We start from the raw sequence: 23,550 nt of genomic DNA, 5'->3' as shown, positions 1-23,550 counted from the left end.
GGCATTTGTGCAATAAGCATGTGCAGGGCAATTATGATTTATGTGAAGATGACATCAGAGCAGTGGGAGTAAGGGACCTCTCATGAATTAAAGGCACATATTGACAATGATGCAAAATGCACATATGGACTAGCTCAGGGATATTCCTCTGTACCCATTACTAATCTAGTCAATGGACTGAGCCATTCAGCGCATGTTTTGCCAACAGAACATCATATTGGCCACATGCCAGGTTTCACTGGTGTACAGGTAGTGGGCACAGTGCCACAGTTGCATAGCCACAGTGACTCTCGCACAGCTTGGACTATGTCACATACTGGGAGATAAATTTGACAGGCCCTGGTCTCTGCAGGCTGAGCATACATAACCTACATGACACTCATATCAACAATGTAACTTGTGGGTTGAAAGATCTGTGGCACTATACAGATTGCTTACAAGATCCTCAAATGACTCAGACAAGATGCATACACAGCTCATGCTGTCATGCACATACATGTTGTCTAACATTTACAACTATCACAAAGAAAGAAATGTCATTATATGGCAGTAAAGTCTCCTTGTCTAGTTATGTGCATCCAACACTACGAGGATTTAGGACCCCAAAAACATCACACAACACATCGTTAATGAACACAACATATAGTTCTGATCACTAATACCTGCACCATGTACATCCCATTAATGCCACACAGACTGCAAGAGGCACACAAGATATGTAACTGGCACAGAGGGGCACATTGTTACCTGTGAGGAGGGAAAGAATGGTGTTGAATGGGGTAAATTGTGCATATGAGGTACTGACCTGCTCTTCTGGTGAGTCATAAAGCTGTCCATTCAGGGGAAGAACCTCATTTACAAGCCTCTCCAGCTCCTCTGGATAGAAGACAGGAGCCCTATCAGCTGCTGGACGTGGCATGAGCAGCTCAAGTAGTGGAGGTTTTGCTGGCAGCAGTGTCAGGAGTCAAGTGAGTGAATTTGCACAACATGGAGGTCATGTACACCACGAAGGTGGTCATCACCGCCAATGGACACAGCCATTGGGCCACGACCGCCACAGGCAACAACTTTTAGCCTAAGGCTGTGTCCTACACAGTTGGAGCTGCCTAACGCATGGATGACTTTCGCCAGTGTTCGCCAGCTATTTGTAATGTCCAGTGGAGTAGGGCAGGCCTTTGCCTTTTTTGCAGTTGGAAATAGTGTATATGGCTATGTAAACTGCGTCACACATAAATAATTTGTGGAGGAGTGTCACAAACATCCTTATTCTGTCTTGTTATGTAGGTCCTACTTCACAACAACCAGTGCAGTGTGTTGCAGGGCATTGATGGCATATGATGGGGGTGCACGGGCTACCACCACTGACAGTGATTATGGCGGTCGGAAAATGCAGTCACAGGTATTGTCTGAATCCATGTTGTGGACATGTGTGGACGACCGTGGGGGTCACATGTGACCTTTGTATACTTGCCAGCTGGGATGTGTACTGTTTGTCATGTCTAACCAGTCAGAAATACTTTGTCACATGACATTGTTGGCATGCATCATGTATGTTGCTGCAGACACACAGACTAATGTTACAAATCATGTCTTGTCACACATAGGTACCCTGGTAGAAGGAGGATGCAACAACCTCCTGTATACCATCCACTGCCAGACCCCCAGACCATGGAAGAACGCCACATCATACAGTTATACTGTCTAAATAGGCAAACAATAGTGGACTGATGTCAGTTGGAACCAGATCTGATGCCAGGTAACAGTAATCCCACCAGCATACCACCCATTGTACAAGTCATGTCAGTATTGCATTTCCCGGCCACAGGGTCCTTCCAAAATACAGTGGCCCTATCTGCTTATATGTCCCGACCTATGTTCAGTCTGATGTTAAAGGATTTCCTCTCAGCAATGGTGAAACATATTGACAGCTGTTATAAATGGGGTCTCCAGTTGGCAGAGGTATACACCCTTGTCCAAATAGGGATCACAATCCTAGTCAGGGTAAGTCACACACAATTCAAATAATCCTGTGCCCACCCTCTGGTAGCTTGGCTTGGCAGTGGGCAGTCAGGCTCAACTTAGAAGGCAATGTGTAAGGTATTTGTGCAATAAATCATGCAATAACACAGTGAGAACACCACAAAATCACACCACACAGGTTTAGACAAATATATTTATCTGATTAAATTAGGGTCAAAACGATCAAGATTTGATAATCACAAGTTGAAATCTCACTTTTGTAATGATAAGAAGAGTTTTAAGTTCTTAAAAGAAACAATTGTCTCTTGCAAGCACAAAGTACCTGGTTTGCATTAAAATTACATGCACAAAGACAGCAGAGGAGACGCGTGGAAAAAGGTAGGTGTGCGTCAGTTTTCCAGGTGAACACAGACAATGCTGTCAAGGGCTTTGTGTCGAATAACAGTGTGTGAATCTTCTTTGTGATGCAGGGTCTTTTGACACCCGGGGATGTGCGGGACTAAGTCACAGCTGTTGCGTCGATCCTGTGGGTGATGTGGCGGAATTTCGGCGACACGTCTGGCGATGTGTCGATTCCTCTCACAGGAAGTCGGGCTGCGCCGTTCCGGCTTGGCGATGCATCAATCCGATGGGCTGTGCATCGAAGTTCTGGTCGCAGCGTTGGCGCTGCGTCGATTCCCACTTAGGGAGCCGAGCTGCGTCGTTCTGGTTCAGTGCTGCAGTGATTTTCTCACTGCTGGACAGGCTGTGCGTCAATTCCGGCAGGCTGTGCATTGATTTTCGCTGCACAAGGAGTTCTCTTGCAGAGATTAAGTATTTTTGGCCCTGAGACTTCAGGAAACAGAGGTAAGCTCAATCCAAGCCCTTGGAGAGCACTTCTCAGCAGAGCCAGAGGCCAGCAAGGCAGCAGGACAACAGCAGGGCAGCAGTCCTTTACAGCCAAGTAGTCCTGGTGAGTCCTTTGGGCAGCCAGGCAGCTTTTTTTGGTAGGTTGCAGGTTCTGAGTGTCTGTCCCAAAAAGTGTCTAGTTTAGTAGGGTCAGGGACCCAGTTTATATTCCCAAATGTGCCTTTGAAGTGGGAGAGACTTCAAAGAGTGGCTTAGAAGTGCACAAGATCCCCTTTCAGTACACTCCTGTCTGCCAGGGTCCCAGTATGGGGTTTGGCAGTCGATTGTATGAGGGCAGGCCACTGTCCTTTGAAATGTAAGTGTCAGGCCCTCCAACCTTTTAGCCTAGGAACACCCATTCAATAGGCAGATGTGTTCTGGTGTGACTGAGCATCCTGTGTTGTGGTTGTATGGGTGAAATGCAGAAGGGAGCTGTCAGCCAGCCCAGCCCAGACGCGAATGGAGACAGGCTGTAAGGCACAGAAGGATTTTAAGTGCAGAGAAATGCTCACTTTCTAAAAGTGGCATTTCTAAAATAGTAATATTAATTCCAACCTCAGAATTCAGCAGGATTTTGTATTACCATTCAGACCATACTAACTTTGACCTGTTTACCCCTTTTTAATCAGAATCTACCACTCAAACAGTTTATAAGCATGGCCCTAATGTTAGCTGATGAAAGGAGCAGGCCTCACAGCAGTGGAAAACAAATTTAGGAGTTTTCCACTACCAAAGACATATAAAACACACAGATATATGCTGTGCCTTTTACCTACACAGCACCATACCCTTTGGGTTACCTAGGGCCTACCTGAGGGGTGACTTATATGTGGAAAAAGGGGAGTTTAAGGCTTGACAAGTACTTTTAAATGCCAAGTTGAAGTGGCAGCGAAACTGCACATACAGCCCTTGCAATGGTAGGCCAGAGATATGGTTAAGAGCACAATCAGTGCTGCAGGCCCACTAGTAGCATTTAATTGACAGACCCTGGGCACATACAGTGCACTGTACTAGGGACTTACATGTAAATTAGATATGCAAATTGGGTATGAGCCAATGTCACCATATCTTAAGGGAGAGAGCATATGCACTTTAGCACTGGATAGCAGTGGTAAAGTGTGCAGAGTCCTGAAACCAGCAAAAACAGTGTAAAAAAATGGAGGGAGGCAGGCAAAAAGTTAGGGGTGACCACCCTACACTGTCAGGTCTAACAACAGCTATTTTTGGTTCCCTGACATGAGGATTTAACCAATGTGAAGGCTGACATTTATGGTCTTGTCCGCCTCCCAAATGTAGTGGGGCCATTGATGGCAAACATGCTGGCTTGGTGATACTGTAGGCCACTAAACAAGTCTATTGCAACAGAAATAACTTCCATTCCATCAAGGTGCAAGTTGTCTGTTTGGAGGATCTCTATATCTATACCTGGATCAACACACAATTCCTTCTTAATGCGGAACAGCACCATATCCCTGCTGATGTCACAAATACACTCAGAGAGGGCCTGGCTGGTTGGTAAGTCATGTCTGGCCTGATTGTGTGTAAGCAATGTCAGGTGCTACAATCATGAAGTAAGTTGCACTTATGTTCCATTTCTTAATAGGAGACAGCATATCCAAACAGTCTTTGCTCATTGACGCCGCAGAGGAATCCAACTACGCCACGGGAACTCTGCTTAAATGAGGCCCATGGAAGAATGCAGCAGGCTTTTGGGTCCCTGAAGGCCAGATTCTCCTGTCTGGACAGGAATGGTGGAGACTTTCTCTACTCACCCAGGAAAGTGTGTCAGATCACTCTGGCATGCTGCATGCTCCACAACATTGCCCTGCGGAGGAATATCCTTTACATCCTGGAGGAGGAGGAGCCTGCAGTGCCACCGGGTGAGAATCCTGAAATGGCAAGTGTGTATGACAGTGGTGAAGAGGAGGGAGCTGACTTGCGAGAACATCTCATCCACAGCCACTTCTCATGAATGTAATAAGTTATGTCATGTCATGACTGTGTCTGTACAATGAACTGTAATTGTGAGGATGTGTGGAGTTGCGTGTTTTGGAAACAGATAGGGAGCTAATACTCGGCAATATTCAGCCAAAGGCTGCTTGATGAAATAGCTTTTGACATATCCCCACCATGATGATGTTGCTTTGTTTGTATCAGTTTCCTTGCAATGTAATTTGTTTTCCAGATGCTTGCTATGTGACTTGTGCCACACGTATAGTTTCAAGTCTATTCTCCTTGTTCTGTTCTTTGTACAGGTAACTTCACCATGACATCTCAATGTGGGCATTTCAAAGTTGTGACATTGGCAGGTATGAGATAATGTTCAGACATATAAAGTGGGCATGGATTGTTCCAGGTAATGTAGGTAGCAGAGTTTGGGTCTATAAGACCTCTACCAAGACAGCTTGTGCAGTGTTTGGGTGGAGGTTCTGAAGTGTCCATTGCATTTGTTTTGTATGTTGTGACGGGCCTGATGCATCATGTGTGTCATCATGTGGTCATAAAATATGTAGTCCTAGCTAACGACCAAGTCATTTTTCCTTTATACTGGCTAAACACCTTTGTATGACCTGTATATAGCTGTAGATGTGTTTTATCATTGTAGGCCACAGCTGGACACTGTGTGCATACAACATATCCCATCTTGAACAAGTAGCTTGGATCATCATTGGATGGTTCACATGGTCTGATATATCTACATGGCTAAATATGAAATCAAAATCAGCAGACAAAGAGTCAGTGAAGGGTGATTTTATTGTACAGGTATGACTGACTTAAAATATACATGACATGACTAAAAATAAAGGGGCCAGTCATGGTGAATGAAATCATTGGATTAGATGCCACATCACTGGGAGTCCAAAGTCCAGAGTACTCCTCCCATTGGAAATGGTAGGTGGTTCAGAATCAGTTCAGAGTGAATGTGTAACATTTAAAGGAGGTCCTTAAGGAAGAGGGTTATTACTGGCAGTAGTGGGTGTCTTGCCATCTGTACCTCCTGGATTCTTTGTTGGACGTCCTTGCTTGTGTGGGGAATCTGCTGCTACAGAGGTAAGGGTGTCTGTGGCTTGTGTTCCTCTGGCAGGGCCTCCCTTTCAGTGGCTGGCACTGATGTTCATAGGACTGCTTTTGATGAGCCAAAGGAAGGGCTAGACTTGTGTTGAAAGACCCTGCTCAGGGTGGGGTTTATGCCCCTAAACACCCCTGTTATGATGGCCATGTTGGTACTGTGGGCCTCCATCTGTTCCTGCATGTCCCTCTGTAGCTGCTTGATTTCCCAGAGTTGGATCAACACCTGGCCCATTAAGCCTTGGGACTCCTGATAGACCCCCGAAGACGTGGCTGATGGTGTCCTGGCCAAGAGCAGCCCCAGTAGCCTCACCCCACTGGCCCACAGCATCACTCCCTTGTACCCCACCCCCACGGTCATGTGCCCTTGCTACAGGGTGCCCTCTCTAATTTGTTCCTGGACCCTCATTGTCTGAAGTGTTGCACTGCAACTCAGGATCAGGATCCAAAACTGGGGGGGCACAAGATGGTAGACACTGTGCTAGGGACACAGGTATGGGGGCAAATAGGTGCCTGGGATGTTGAAGCAACAGGGCTGGGAGGTGACGTTGTGGACACAGTGAGAATTACTGTTGCCATCTTATCTGGTTGCCCAGATGGTCCAGAACCATTCTTAATGTCCAGACGTCCAGGAGTGTCATCACTGAGGGCGTCATCCAGGTGAGTAGTGGCAGTCTATTCTATGGCCTCTGTGTGCCCAGCGGCAGTTCCACCTGTTGATGTAAAATGTACAATGTTATTGGTTGTATTGTGACATCTTCCACCAATGGTTTAGAGTTTAAAGTTGTAGTTAATCCAGTCGTGGCAAGTAACCATGGTTTTGGATGTATTGACATGACATGTGGGGAGCATGCCAAATCATTTTGACTCAAGCAGCTGCTGAGCTGTGTAGATCAGTTGCACTTGGGAGGATGACCTGAAAATGACATCTTGCCACCAGTGCAGCCAACACAGTGGCTAAGCAAAATATGGCTTTGATCATTTGATCATTTGAAGGCCAAGTTGCAGACCCAGGACCTTGTTGTATATGTGACTGGAGTCATCATGTGCACAGTACTGGGTCAATGTGTCTGCTGCTGCCAATCTGGTGATGCATCTTGAGGCCCTATGAATACTTGTATTACATACTGGGTAAGGTGTCAATCCTGTCTGCAATAGTTTCATCTTGGGTTAGCAAGTCAAGAAGGTACTAGGTAGTCAGATACTACTTTGATTTGAGCATGGTCTGTGCTTGATCACTCCCAGGTAAGTACACTTAATTTGTGAGTTGAGAAAAAGGGGTCTTTGGACAAAAAAACACTGTGCTGGTGGTTGGGTAATAGAAACAGGGACTGTTTGGAGCTGCATTCAGGTCATTCTCTGTACTACACACACTATGCTAATGTTATCCTCCGAGGTGAGTCCACTTCAATTGGGAGTTAACAAACAGGGGTCTTTGAACAAGAGATCACTGGGCTGGTGGTTGGAGTTACTGAAACAGTGCCTCCTGGGAGTTGCAGTCAGGCAATCCCTGTACAACACACACTATAGAAATGCTATCCCCCAGGTGAGTACACTTCATTTGAGAGTTGACAAACATATGTATTGGGCATGTGACCACTGTGCTGGTGGTTGGAGTTACAGAAACAGGGCCTGCTGGGAGTTGCAGTCAGGTCACTCTGTCTACTCCTCAATATTTGACAGATGTTCTCTCCCCAGGTGACTATACTTCATTTGTGAGTTCCCTTATAAATGTACTGGGGCAAATGAAAACTGGTTTGATGGTTGGAGTTACAGAAACTCTGTATTCCCCAACACTTGACAACTGTTGTGTATTACATATCTGTAAGCAGGTTGCATTTATTTTTTAGAATACATTTTCATTTTAAAACATACCATGGATCCTGGAATGTGTTTTTGTTATTTTAAGATTTCCAGGCCCTATTTGGGCAAATGGCATGTGATGGGCTTTGGTAACTGTGCTCTTGGGTCCCATGATACACATTGACAGTGTTAAAACACAGACACTCTGGGTATTGAATGTTGGTGGGGTACATGAATAAGACAGTAGCAAAAGGTGAGCTGTGAGCATGCATGACATTGCATTTTTGCGAAATCTTTTGTGTTGTAACTTACCAGACTCCACTCCCCCAGGTATTCCTGTCAAGCCCTATGGATGCCGGATGGCCAAGACCTTCTCCTCCCAAGGAAAGAGTATTATTGAGGCACTTGGAGGGCCACTGCCAGCTTACTTGGCCTGCACCTGGTGCCTGGGGACCAGGGAAAAGATCTTGCCCCTTAGGTAGTTCCACCTCTTCCTAATGTCCTCCTTTGTGCGCAGGGTGGTGCCTCCAGTATTGTCCTATCCCACATTTCCATTTTCCTACTGAGAGGGAGGAGTGTACTGGGCCTGTGCAATTATGGCTCTACTCTTATGATTTCATCCACCATGATTCTTAACTCATCCTCAGAAAAACACGGAGTTACTTGAAAGTGACTTGGTGGAAAGAAAATACAGGTGAAAGGGTCTTACTCCACAGGGTGTGAATGGACAAAAGTGTGTGCAGGGTGTTCTATGGGATTGTGAAAAAGGGGTGCCTAAACTATGTACTCTATGGAAAAAAGGTGCCCGGGCTTCTGCGTCTTGGAGTGGAAATGCAAAGGATTGTGGTCTGTGAAGGGATGTGTTTTGTAGTGTCCTTTGCAGGTGTGTCCACTTGGCCAATGTGTGTCTGCTGTGTCATTTTTTAATTCCTCCAATGTTCACTTGTCTGTTACTTTGCTGACCATGAACCGCTGTGGTACTAACCGCCATCATCTGACTGCCACGGCGACTGTGTGATTGTAATATGTTTGGTGGTTGGCCGTGGCATTGATGGCGCTGGAGGTCAGACCGCCTATATCCAGGTCGCCATGCTACTGGCGGTCTGCCTTTTTTGCTTAACGGTCAGCGGTCCTGCCTGCATAACTCGTTACAGGGTAGTCTGGAAGACCGTCAGCGTGGCAGGCATTTTAGGACCGCCAACATGGCAGTCTGGCGGTCCGACCGCCAAACTCGTAATGAGGTCCTGAGTCCTTAGTCTGGGTCTTCTTCCTGAGGACTAATCTGATGTAAAATGTTGAAGCATAAATGATGAAGCAGAAAGATGCACAGGCTATTAGACCAAAGCCACCAGTGGTAAGTCACAACTGCCTCTTCTAGAATCTTTCTGCTGCAAATAAATCATAGGATTCTAGAAGGCTGAAGACATGTACGATATGCCAAAAGGCTGACAACGATGCAAACTCTCACCTAATTCAACAAGAAAACAGAAAATAAAACAGACAATGCACCCCAACAGAATTATACAGTTCTCAAACACTAACTTCTCAGGAAGTACATACACATGGGGATAATTAAAAAAAACAAGCTTTAAATAAAAAGGAAAACCAAGTAACTTAGGCCCTCATTACAACCCTGGCGGTAAATCCCGCTTTCCGCCGTGCAGAAGACCGCCAACATACCGCTGTGGCCGCGGAATTCCGCTACAGGTATTACAACCCACATCTTGGAATCCGCCACAATACAGACACCCACACAAGTCCGCCACACCAAAGGTCAGTGATAAACTGGCGATACCAAAACCGACACCATCACGCCAACAGGAATACGCCCACACTATCACGACCCATGAATCAACGTGGTGGTCTTTCAAGCACGGTATTCCATTGGCGGTACACACCGCCGCGCTCAAAATACACACACATTTACAAACAAAACCTCATTGGACAATTCGAAATACACACACCTGATACACATACACACACCACACCCACACACCCAATGCAATATAAAGCACACACCCACATCACCCACAAACCCTTACTACCAAAATTTAGAAAGAAGGCCAGAGAGACAGACTACCTAAAACAACACCAGCATCCACAGACACACAACACCATCACTTACACAACATCCACGACCTCAAACAACACACACCAACACATCCCCTCACACATTACAACAGACACCACCTCACACATCACCCACACCACATGATGGCACCTCAAAGACACCCCAGGTTCTCTGAGGAGGAGCTCAGGGTCACGGTGGATCATCCGGGTAGAGCCACAGCTATTCGGATCACAGGTGCAGCAGACATCCATTGCAAGGAAGATGGAACTATGGTGCAGAATTGTCGACAGGGTTAATGCAGTGGGACAGCATCCAAGAACATCCAAGAACACGGGATAACATCAGGAAGAGGTGGAACGACCTACGGGGGAAGGTACGTTCTGTGGTATCCGGACACAGATTGTCATACAGAGGACTGGCGGTGGACCCCTCACCTCCCGCCCATAACTAACAACATGGGAGGAGCAAGTCTTGGCAATTATGCATCCTGAGGGCCTTGCAGGAGTAGCAGGAGGACTGGACTCTGGTAAGTCATATCTTCACTACTCTATACCCCACACCCCACCTGCATGTCATCACATACCCCCACCCTTACCCATCACCCCAACAACCCACAGATACCCCACTAACACAACCCACACATCCCAAAACCAAGCCCTGCATGTAACACCAATGCATGGACACCCATCACCAAAGTATGTCCAGTAGAGAGACTCACGTATGCCCCCACAAAATCACCAATCACACAAGGACCAAGCCAATAATGCAAGCACAGGAGTAGAGGGTCACTCACCCATTGCACAAGATGGCACACACAGATACAATAACTATGCATTACACCCCAACAGGACCCCTACCCAACGTCACCGGACAGGAGGTGCCAGACATATCCAGTCCCCCCACAGAAGAGACCCACAGTGATGACAGCAGCTCTGCACACCTGGATCAAGATGACCAGCCCGGCCCATCAGGGACCGCAGGACAGTCGGTTCCCCTGACACAGTCACAAACCACCACAGAGCCTCCCCCTCAGGAAACACCAGCACAGCACCCACCCAGCGGGCCCATCCCTCTGTCCCCAGGACACGTCAATCAGCAGTGTGTCCACCACTACAGGAAACACAGGCAACCCCACTAACACAGGACAATCAGGAACCTGGGGGCAGTGGCAGTGGGCACACGGTTCAGGGGATAGAGCAACAGGATAACAGGGAAGCTGGGAGGACTGCTGTGCGACAGGGGAAGGACAGGCCCAGGGAACCCACTCTCCAACATCATGGGAGCCTACCATCATTCCCAGGAGACCATGGGCATGGCACTGGCCAAGTTTCAGGAGACCCAGCGGCTACAGGAGGAACACTACCTGGGCATCAGGGAGTACTTGAAGTCCATCAACACCACCCTGGTCACCATTGCAGGGGTGCTGGCAGACCTTCTCAACACCAGGAGGGACACAGTGGCACACCAACGGGCCCCTGACACTAGCCTGGATGCTGAACAGCCCTCCACCTCCGACGCCGCTAGTAGACAGGAGGCACCGCCACAGGAACAACAGGGCACGAGCACCCCACCCCACCCCCTAAAGATGGAGAACCGCCCCGCAAACAGTCCCTGAGATCCAGGAACAAGACAGAGAACATTGCCAAGACACCCTTCTGTCCCACTATGTCACCCTGTCCATCCTTAAACTGCCATTGCTCCACTTCCTATGCCCCTTTGGACAATGCACCTGTGAAACAAATAGACTGGACTCTGCCATGGACATACCTTCACCATCACCCCAGCCCATTTTACAACCCCCTCCACTTATTGGCACAGGCATAAACACACTTCAATCACAAAACAATCTAGAGTCAGTCTGTGCTTTCACTAAAGTGTAATTGCAACATCTCTGAAATATAGCAATGTCAATGTACTTGTGCACATACCAATGTTACACAGCTGTAGGCCAGGAGTAAACATAGCAGAGGGCACAAAGTGGGACCCAGATCTGTGAAATGGAAGGTCAAAGTGACAATACACTGAGTGAAAATGACAGACTTATGCTAGCTCCAACAATAGTATGAGATGTGGGAAGCAGTGACATCATCTTACCTGTGTTTCACAGGAAGTATTGCATGATGATGTTGTTTCGGTTGTCGATATCCTCTTCTTCTGCCTCCTCTTCTTCACTGTCCACAGGCTCCACAGCTACCACAAGACCACCATCTGGCCCATCCTCCTGCAGAAAAGGCACCTGGCGTTGCAAAGCCAGGTTGTGCATCATACAGCAGGCCACGATTATCTGGCACACCTTCTTTGGTGAGTAGTAGAGAGAACCACCTGTCATATGGAGGCACCGGAATCTGGCCTTCAGGAAGCCGAAGGTGCATTTGATTAGCCTCCTAGTTCGCCCATGTGCCTCACTGTAGCGTTCCTCTGCCCTTGTCCTGGGATTCCTCACTGAGGTGAGTAGCCATGACAGGTTGGGGTAACCAGAGTCACCTGCAAATGTCGAGGGACAACTGTTACACGGTGCCTCAGGAGTTGCCTTATCACATAAGGGATGCTGCTGTTTCTCAAAATGTAAGCGTCATGCACAGAGCCAGGATACTTGCCATTGACATGGTGAGATGTACTGGTCTGCCAAACACACCATCTGCACATTCATCGAATGGTAGCTCTTCCGGTTTCTGTACACCTGTTCATTCCTGCGGGGGGGACAAATGCCATGTGTTCCATCCTTGGCACCAATGATGTTGGGGATATGTCCCAGGGCATAGAAGTCACCTTTCACTGTGGGCAAATCCTCCACCTGAGGGAAAACGATGTAGCTGCGCATTTGTTTCAGCAGGGCAGACAACACTCTGGACAACACGTTAGAGAACATTGGCTGGGACATCCCTGATGCCATGGCCACTGTTGTTTGAAAAGACCCACTGGCCAGGAAATGGAGTACAGACAGGACCTGCAATAGAGGGGGTATCCCTGTGGGATGGCGGATAGCTGACACCAGGTCTGGCTCCAACTGGGCACACAGTTACTGGATTGTTGCACAATCAAGTCTGTATGTGATTATGATGTGTCTCTCTTCCATTGTCGACAGGGCCACCAGGGGTCTGTACACTGCCATCTCATCACCTGCCCCAGCAGATGTGCCCTATAGAGGAGAACAGCTAGCAGAGAGTCATCCAACTCTGAGGTATCACAATGCGTTTTTTGCAGAAACATTATTAATCCGCAATGTGCCGGTATCTGTCTGTATTCCCGGCCTAGATAGGTGTGATGCAGTTTTTATCCATCCCATGTGGCCCCCTGAAATGGCGGCTGCCTGACCTGTAAAGTGGGACAAGGGGATATGAGGTAACTGCGCTGGCGTTGTACACAGTCGCGGTGGGCGGTCGAAGACTGCGGTGCAATTCTGCATTGGTTAACATTGGGCCCTATGTGTCCCAGGAGCCAATGACGATGTACGTAGGCGGTGACGGTACACACCGCCGCGTACGTGACCGCCATTTTCTGTCTGTTCACTCACTTGATACCTGACCTTCAACAGGAGAGGACCTACACTTCAAGTGTTGCTGTGACCTGTGTCTGGAAGCGACGATGGCTACAGTGTCTTGGGATAAGGCCCCTGCCTTCACTTCGGAGGAGTTGGAGAAACTAGTGGATGGGGTCCTCCCCCAGTACACGCTACTCTACGGTCCTCCAGACAAACAGGTGAGTACACTGTGAGCATGCTGCATGGGCAATGCCTGCTTTGAGTGGTGTGGATGGAAGACACATGGGGGGGCTGAGGCCTGCATGTGCGGATGGTTAGTGTACGTGCGTCAGGGCATGGGTGGGAACTGGTGGGCAATGAGTATGACAGTCCACACGGGTGAGTAATTTCCTTTCCCCCTGTACCATTCCTCTAGGTCAGCGCCCACCAGAAGAAGGGTATTTAGCGTGCCATCGCCAAGGATGTCCGGACCCTCGAGGTCTACCACAGACAGAGCACCCACTGCCGTAAAAGATGGGAGGACCTGCGCCGCTGGAGCAAGAAGACGGTGGAGGCCCAGCTGGGAATGGCCTCCCAACGTGGAAGGGGTGCCTGTCGCACCATGACCCCCCTGATGTCCTGGATCCTGGCGGTGGCATATCCGGAATTGGATGGGCGCTTGCGGGCATCACAGAAGCCACAAGGGGGTGAGTACACGCTCATTCAGCTGACTCTGCGCGCATTACAAGGTGTCTGGGTGTGGGAGGTGGGCAGTGGGTTCCCCTAGGGCGGGGCGAACTTGGTAGGCAAGGTCCCTTGTGAGGCAGGCCATGTGGCACCCCAACCCCACTAGTGGTAAGAGCCATCTACATCTAGTCAGGCTCCTGTGACTTCCAGGTGTGCAGCAATTGGGCTTAGGCCTCGTACCCCATGGTCAGGTGAAATTACTAGGAACTGTTAGTGCATGGCGTAGTGCAGAGGGCTACTCCATGTGTGTTGTGTCCGCCAACGGTAGTGGTGTTGTATGCACTGAACATGTTTTTCTTCTGACTCCCCCCCCCTTTTTGTGGTCTCCCTGTTCTTGTGTGCAATAGCATCATCAGGCAGAGGAGCATTGGCACCGGAGCAGTAGGGAGCTGCAACCCACTTGGCCCTGGAGGGTGAAGCAACGGAGTCTGAAGCCACCAGTGGGACGGAGGGCGAGGGAAGCTCCACGGCGGGGACAGGAGCATACACCAGTGACAGCGACTCCTCTTCTGATTGGAGCTCCCTTGCGCTGGCGGGCACCTCTGTGCCCACCGCATCAACAGGTACAGCCTCCAACCCCCCTACCAGCACCGCCCTCCCAGCAGCCCCTCAGCGTGTGTCCTGTGCCCGCTCACCCAGGAGGGTGGGCATCTCCTTCGCCCCAGGCACCTCAGTCCCTGCCCCAGTCAGCCCTGCTGCCCTCAGTGAGGAGGCTATTGACCTCCTGAGATCCCTCACTGTTGGGCAATCTACCATTTTGAATGCCATCCAGGGTGTTGAGAGGCATTTGCAACAAACAAATGCATACCTGGAGGGCATTCATTCTGGGCAGGCGGCCCAACAGAGAGCATTTCAGGCTCTGGCCTCAGCACTGATGGCAGCCATTGTCCCTGTGTCCAGCCTCCCCCCCCAACTTCCTCCACCCAGACCCAATCCCCTGTACCGCAGCCTATCCCAAGCACACCATCAGACCAGCATACACACACATCAACACACAAGAGTGGCTCAGGCAAACATAAGCACCACACATCCCACAAGCACTCACACAAGCACCATCCCCATGCAGACACAGCAACATCCACTGCCTCCACTGTGTCCCCCTCCTCCACGTCCTTCTCCTCCCTCCCTCTCTCGTCTCAACTCACACCTGCATGCACTACATCCTCAGCCACTACCTCCATCATCAGCACGCCCATCACCACACACAGCTCATGTGCAATCACCACCCCACTACCATTCACACATCCCCTGTGTCCTCTCCCAGCCCTCCACCCAAAGTACACAAACGCAGGCACACACCCACCCAACAGCCATCCACCTCACAACAGCCTCTGGCCCATGCACATTCACCCAAATTCAGCAGACGTAAACCTCCTACAACCACTACCTCTACCTCCGCTCCCAAACCCCCTCCATCTTCCAGTGTGTCTAAAAAACTCTTCCTGGCTAACATTGACCTCCTCCCTACAACTACCCCCCGTCCTTCCCCTAGGGCCAGGCTTTCCAGGTCCCAGCCCAGCACCTCAGCCACCAAATCCCCAGGCACAGTGGTGCCAGCAACTGTGGGGTCATCGAGTGCGCCACCCATCAGGACTGCCAGAGTGCCATGTAGCGACGGCAAGGACATTCCGCCACATGCCAAGATGAAAAAGGTGCCCACATCCTGGAGGGAGAAGTCGACACTACCAGCCACCAAGGGCTCAGCAAAAACAAAAGGGGATAGTGGCAAGACAACAGCGGCACCATCAAAGGTGGGGAAGGGCCAAAAGCAGAAGAGCAGGTCAGGAGAGGGCATGGTGGCACCGACTGAGGGACCAGTGTCACACCTTCTGTCCATGACCACACCAACCTGTACGGCGGCGAACACCACTAGCTGCCCCGCCACCACAACCACCACCTGCACCGCCACTGGCACGTCTACAGCCTCAGCGACAGTCCCCAGCCTCTTCCCCAGTGGCCAGCCGTCCAAGGCTGCAGGAAACGTCCTGCTGTGTCCCTCAGCAGGTGCTGACCCATGCACCCCCACCAGCACCGCCGCCACAGACACTGCCACAAGCACCGCCGCCACAGACACCGCCGCAAGCACCACCACCACAGACACCGCCGCAAGCATCGCCACCGGCCCCGTGACGTACTCGGACAGTGGCACCACTGCTGACATGGCTACCATCCCCAGTGGTCAGTCTCCAAGGCAGGAGGAGAGTTCCTGGACCCTGGGCAGCTTCCATGAGGCATGAGTTCCATCACTGTTTGCACCTGCAGATGGAAGGCGAAGCCGCAGCAGTGTGGGGTATGTCGCTGCCTCCATGGTGTATCATGCTACCTGTACCTCGTCAATCTCGTAGCACGCACACCCAGGTGAGGGACTTGTACCGGCCACACTGCACGTGGAGCACTCTGGGCACTAGGCCCCCTTCAGAACCAGTGGAGAGATACATCCACTACCTCAGTCCTTGGCAGGATGAAGCACTCTAAGCACCATGCCCCCTCCAGAACCAGTGGAGAATGACATCCACTACCTCAGTCCTTGGCAGGATGAAGCACTCTGGGCACAAGCCCCCCTCCAGAACCAGTGGAGAATGACATCCAGTACCTCAGTCCTTGGCAGGATGAAGCACTCTGGGCACCATGCCCCCTCCAGAACCAGTGGAGAATGATATCCTCTACCTTAGTCCTTGGCAGGATGAAGCACTCTGGGCACAATGCCCCCTCCAGAACCAGTGGAGAATGACATCCACTTGAGAGACTGTGGTTTTGCACTCCCCAGGATAATGCAGTGGGCAAACCACCCACTGGAGAGACTTGAGAGACTGTGGTTTTGCACTCCCCAGGATAAAGTAGTGGGCAAACCACCCACTGGAGAGACTTGAGAGACTGTGGCTTTGCACTCCACAGGATAAAGCAGTGGGTAAACCACCCACTGGAGAGACTTGAGAGACTGTGGCTTTGCACTCTCCAGGATAATGCAGTGGGCAAACCACCCACTGGAGAGACTTGAGAGACTGTGGCTTTGCACTCCCCAGGATAAAGCAGTGGACAAACCACTCACTGGAGAGACTTGAGAGACTGTGGCTTTGCACTCCCCAGGATAACGCAGTGGGCAAACCACCCACTGGAGAGACTTGAGAGACTGTGGCTTTGCACTCCCCAGGATACATCAATGGGCATGGAGCCCCCTCGTGCAGCAGTGGCGTTGTGCGTTCATCTGGCTGAGGTGCTCTCCTCCCCCTCCCCCTGAGGTGCCTGTATATTTTCGATCTGATGCCCCAGCAGTGTTCTCTCCATTTTCAGTCAGCTATTGAGTGTGGGCTTCGCCCATGCATTTTGGGCCCAGTGGTCCACGGACAATGATTGGTACACTATCCGGACTTGTGTAGTTGGTGTACATATTTGTATATACTGAATTTTGAATTTTGACTATCTGATTTTTCATGATTACACTGGTTACAATCATTTAATTTTGTCCTTGCGTTTTTCCAGGGGGTGGGTTGGGGTGGGGAATGTACATGTAATGTTGCTGCATGTATTTGTGTGTATGTTGTTGTGGGTGAGGGTGGGGGTGGGGGTATTGCGTGTTGCGTGTGTGTGTCACTCTCTTCCCCCCCCGTGTGCTAGGTGCCGTACTCACCATGGTCGTCGCCGCCGCCGTTCGTACTCCTGGTAGATGAGAAGATACACCAACATGGGCAGGACCTGTAACTCGGGCTCCACGGCGTCATGGTTCCTCGTTGGGGGTCGAGAGGTGAGTGTTTTCCCTTCTGTGTACTGTTTCCGCCGTGCTTTTGATCGCATTAGTTCCGCCCCGGAAAAGGTGGCGGATAGGCATCTTGAAATACAGTGGGCAGTACTTTGTCCTCTGCCTGTCTGTTGGTGGTTACCGCCACGGCGTTTGTTTTCTACCGCCGTGGCGGTCGGAGTGTTAAAGTGGCTGTCTGTGTTGGCGGTTTCCACCATGGTCGTGATTCCATTTTTTTTCCGCCAGCCTGTTGCCGGTATTACCGCCGCTTTAACACCAACCGCCAGGGTTGTAATGAGGGCCTTAGTCTTGTAAATAAGCAAGACATTTAAGGACTCCTCTCTCTCCATCAATGGACACATTTTGTCCCAAAATGACAAATGTGTCTGAAACAGAGTGTTACTGGTCAACAGGACCTTGTTCCGAAACAAGTGAGATTCCTCTCATCTTGTCCATGAAGATCAGGCACCCTTCACTCAAAGATGATACTCTAATCAAATTCCAAATGTGGCCACTGCTCATGTTGATTGCATTGTCAAAGATCTCACAACTGTTATAGGCTCAGAGAACATAGACCATTCTCTGGCCCCAACTGGGGCATATATCCTAACCATGTCACCCACGATCACATTCAACCTTTTCACTCTTTTCCTCATACCATACAATTCTTTCCTTTCATATACTTTTCTCACTTCTGTAGTCATTGAGCTATAAGACACTGGCATATCTCTTCTTCCAGTTCACCAACCTCATCGTAATTTAGAATAAGAAAAAAGTTGTTTTCCTGTAGGTGAATGAGTCCGCAGTCTATTTGCTACCATTTTATGCTTGAAATCACAACATAAGAAAAAAGGCCTCTGCCTCCTTCAAACAAACCTGAATGCCATTATGCGTTAATAATTCCATGTGAAATCCCTTTGGGAGATTCAAACCTCCATATAATGAAGGACCATTTTAGAAGTCATATTGTTCACACTCAGAACCTCTGGTCACATTGAGAAAAAATACATAGCAACAGCCAAGTGCGAAGTTGCTCCTTTGCCTTTCAATGAGCCCAGAAGATCAACCAAGGTCTGGTCCTCAAGGTAGATATCTACAGACCATTGTAGGAACTCTTGTGCTGCAAACCTTCTCACTGATATTATATTGCCCATAATGTTTTACAGTTCACTCCACTTTCAAACCAACTCCGGGCCATCAAGAACTTTCACAGAGATGCTCCTTGGTTTTTATCACCACCAGATGCAGTTCATGGGCTACACTGGCAACTTTTGACGTCAAGGAAACATGGACCACTAGCCTGGTGACGAAATAACAAGGTTAACCCTTTCAGCAAATTTGTGTTGCACTTTAAAGCACAGCCTCCATTTAAATTCTTCTTGTCAGGACAACCAACCCTCATAAAACTTCAACAATCTGCTAGACATTTATCCTGTTCCACAGCTCCCTTTGATTTCTTATCCAGAATGACACACAGTGTGACTACACAAACACTCTCTTTACATCACACATCTTCTTCACAGTTATTCTCATCAAAAACCGATGAGCTTGCAACCAGCCTTAAAAGACTGTAAGCAAAATATTGGTGATACCCGGGATGTACTCAACACTGAATGTGTATTCTTGGAATTCAACAACCCACTTCCGGTTCTGCCATCCCCAAGGCAACATTTTAGTTACATCTTGCACTTGTGTGCCCATATTTGCAAGCACGAGCATGGAAAATTACTGTTTTTACTCACAGCAAGCACTTTTGCAAGAGCAGCTTGATAATAGGTGAAATGGAGGGTCTTTCACAAAGGGTTACTTCTGGCCTGATTTAGAACTTGGTGGAGAGGAATACTCCATCACAAACATGACAGATATCCTGTCTGTCATATTAAGATCCCATTATTCCCTATGGGGATTGTAATACGGCGGACGGGATATCCGTCATATTTGTGATGGAGTATTTAATCCACCAAGTTCTAAATCAGACCCCTAGTTTTCAAAGCCTAAGGCCACAATCAGGCGTTCCGGTGATAAGGCAGTTTAACCCATGCCTGCACCTACATTTCTCACAATCTGTGATTACAGAGTGGAAACTTACAGGTTCCTGTCAACAACCTTCTATTAAACAAGCATATTGAAAACAATCAACAAGCAGATATAAAATGAAGGATTATTTCAAAATGGTTTAACAGTGGTACACATATATTTAATGCTTCAACACCCCAGAGTAACAAAGGCTCACAGGGATGTAAAAAGAAGAATTGCAGAGGAGTTACACTTTGTGTATCTGCCTCCAGTCTCCTCTAGTGCATATAAGGAGCAAACTTTAATACCCTGAAGAGACTGAAGTAAAGTTGTCCTTAACATGTTTGGAATGCACAATGAAAGGTCCAGCAGAGCATCTTTCGGGTGAAAAAACATTAAAAATACCAAGTAATATGCCACAATAATCATCTCCTGGTTTACAGAGAACATCTTGCTTATAGTTGTTGAGCGTTTGACCCTTTTCTTTTTATTAAAAAATCACTATGCATATTCATAAGTATCACATTTTCATCACTGAAAGTTTATTGAATGCAACTACCATACACTAACCTCAGGAGCAGTGTAAACACAAACCATGAAGTTGCCAAAGAGTCCCTCAAATGCACTCCAAACAATAACCAGATGGGTCAATACTTCCACTGCTCATGTTGCACCATGGAAACCAGATGATCTCCTCAAAAACTGCAAGCAGCTGGGTTGGTCCTTCCTCTGTTGAATCTGCACCACAGAAGCCCTTCTCTTCACACCCCCCTCACACATCTAATGGGTCCAAAATAAACATGTAATACATAATGAGTATTATTTTATAATGGTCATAATGTCTCCCACGTATGATGGACACAAATACTACAAGTACCAGGATGCCTCTGCATTAATAAAAGGCAGGTTAATTGGAACAATGTGTGAATGCAGATCAGAACCATCTGAAAAAGACGAAAGTTGAAACGCGTTGTGGGATCTGAGGAAATGCTTTGAAAGAATTCTGCCGTAAGATGTCATCTTTAATAAATGAGAATTGCCATTATTTGTAAAAAAAAAAATATGAGGGTGTTTGGTCTTACTCCCACGCTGGCACCAGGAGACCGAGTGCTCTGTTCATAAGTCCAGCTTGTTTGGATAATGAGTTTTAGATGTAATATGGAACCTATATTGCCATCTCAGGGTTCTGGTAACATTTATAGACCACTCAACCTTCGCCTCTTGGTTTATGATGCCACCAGAACCCTTTGATGGCAATCTTATATATATAGTCACTGAAAAAAACAAATTAAAAGTTAGTTATGGTTCGGAAAACAAAAACTCAAAAAAGCACAGAATTTTGCTGGATATGGTATAAAACGCATACCATAATTCACACCACTCACCATGTTTTGCTCTTGGTTCACAGGTGTTTCTCTTATGCCATCAGCATAGTGGTATGCGACCATGGTGGGCAGTATGAGTTATGGTGTGCAGTATGCATCTCATAACCTAACTAGTAAATTTATAGTTTGTATTCACGGAACCATAACTAGTTATAAGTGTGTTTTTTCATTGAATTTCTTGGGTCTTATAGTGTACTGCATTACCTGCCTAGTACTTGTTGAGTGCTATTCACAGCATTTAGCTAGTACCAAAGACTAAACATTGCAGGCAGACCACCCCTATTTCACACAGTCTTCAGCCATATGCAGCGGTGGTTGGCTGCAGAACCTGGTCTTCATCCCTTCATGTGCTCCCTTGCCAGCTAATGGTTCATTTATAGGTTTTTTTCTTGGACACAGGAAGAGAGGCACACATCCTGTATTGGCTTCTCTTCAGGGCAGTCAAACAGATCTTTCAGTTTTATGGATGCAGATTTGGGTCAGCAGAACAAAAGTGGACAACAGTGGAACAGGCTCTGTTATTTATTCACTTTTGTTAATTTTTTTTACTTTTTTTTACTTTTATTTTTTATGTAGCAATATTTGTTAAGTGAAAACACTCATCCCCACAGGGATATCATGGTGCTGCTACTGCCCACATCATGTTTACTGATGCACTGGGGGGAATGACAATAAGAGATAAAACAGTTACTCCGGAAGAAGCCAGGTTTTAAGCTTCACTTTTTCTTGGGTCTTGGAACAATCCTCAAAGACAGGTTCTATAAAGGTTTGAGGCCTATAGGGTTATTTTGAATGTAGGTTCTCAAACTGTCCTCAAAACCTGGTTTGAGAACTATTTTAAGAATCTCAATTTTTGTTTTAATTTGGGCCCTTCACCTGTCCTCAATTTGAGAACTCCAGGTTTGCAAACCATGTGATAAAAACATTTCCTTCAATTTAGATACAGAGGGGTGTACATCTGGCCCCCCTCTAAATGAGCCTGAGGGTCAGAGGATACGACTTGTCCCATTACGTCTCTTTGATAATCAATAATTTGATGAGTAAAGACTATTTACCTGTGTCTTCTACTGACGAAACACAACACTAACATAGAATATGAGGTCCTTATCAAGACTATCTCTACGATCTTTTCTCTTGCAGAATAAGAAAATGGATGTGGGACAATATTCTGTAACTGAATGGGGGCACAAGAGAGATCATTCTTTTTGGTCAGAAGAATAGACCTTGCCTAAGTAAGATTTAGCTGCCACTGGATCTCAAACTCACAACTACAGTAACAAATGTGGGAGCCTTTTTGGGCACTGATACAACCCCTTGAAGTCTGTGGTGGTGAGGAGCTGTTTCTTTTCAATTCACTTTAAAAAAAATTCAAACAACATAGGACCATTGTGGTGGGGAGCTGCAGTAAGCTCTTAAATTGGTTACCTTAATCCCCTTTTCAGAAGCACCCCTGTTTCCCTTCGTAATAGAGTCCAAACGTTCCAAAATAAGGATGGTCCATGGTAGGAGAAATTGTGCATCAGATGCCAGGTCACCACAGCTGCTTCTCATATGACATTGTATCACCTTTAAAACAGCTTTAAAACATTTAGATACCTGCACCGCACAACCAGACTACCTCAAGGAGAAGATTAACCTCAGAGGTTCCTGCAACAATTGTATCTGCACTCACAGGCCCAGATTTAAGAGGGCCTAGCGCCTCCTTGCGCAATTTTTTTATGGTAATGTGGCCCAACGAGGCCAAAATCCCTGTGCCATATTTACAAAGTGGCACAATGCATGCATTGCACCACTTTGCAACCCTTTACGCTACATTATGCCTGTGCCAGGCATATTGTATGCAAAGGGGGCGTTCCCCGATTAAGGGACCCAAAAAAAATTGCGCAAAGAAATCTAAGAGATTTCTTTGTGTCATTTTTTTCAGCACTTTTAACGCCTGCTCAGAGCAGGTGTTAAAAGAGGGCACACCATTGTTTACAATGGGCCTCTATGCCAAAATTATGGCACTAGCCCTGAACAGTACACCAATAGCATCAAAAATTCTGACGATATCGCCCCCTACCCTGCGCCATGGCGCGCCATATCTTAGATACGGTGCACACATGGTGGCGGTAGGGGGCGATATGCGGCGCAAGGGAAGTGGCGCTGCACCATGTGCACCGGCACTTTCCTGAAATCTGCCTCATAGTTTCACTCAAAGATAAACAACTTGCTGTCCAAGTTGCCGTTATCAAACAGCCTTCAAGCTTGTACTTGTGCTAGTTTAACAACCTTTAAGAGCCTTCTCAAGACTCACCTGTCAGTTCAGGTTGCCAGCCCTTAGGCACTCTACCCAGGTATTCACGTGCAAAGGTAGTCAGACTGTCAGAAAGTAATTTTCAACAAATATCTAGGC

The sequence above is a fragment of the Pleurodeles waltl genome, chromosome 3_1 (assembly GCF_031143425.1).
Source record: "Pleurodeles waltl isolate 20211129_DDA chromosome 3_1, aPleWal1.hap1.20221129, whole genome shotgun sequence".
In the NCBI taxonomy this organism is placed as follows: Eukaryota; Metazoa; Chordata; class Amphibia; order Caudata; family Salamandridae; genus Pleurodeles; species Pleurodeles waltl.
The sequence above is the reverse complement of the archived record's forward strand: the minus strand, read 5'-3'. Positions refer to the sequence as shown.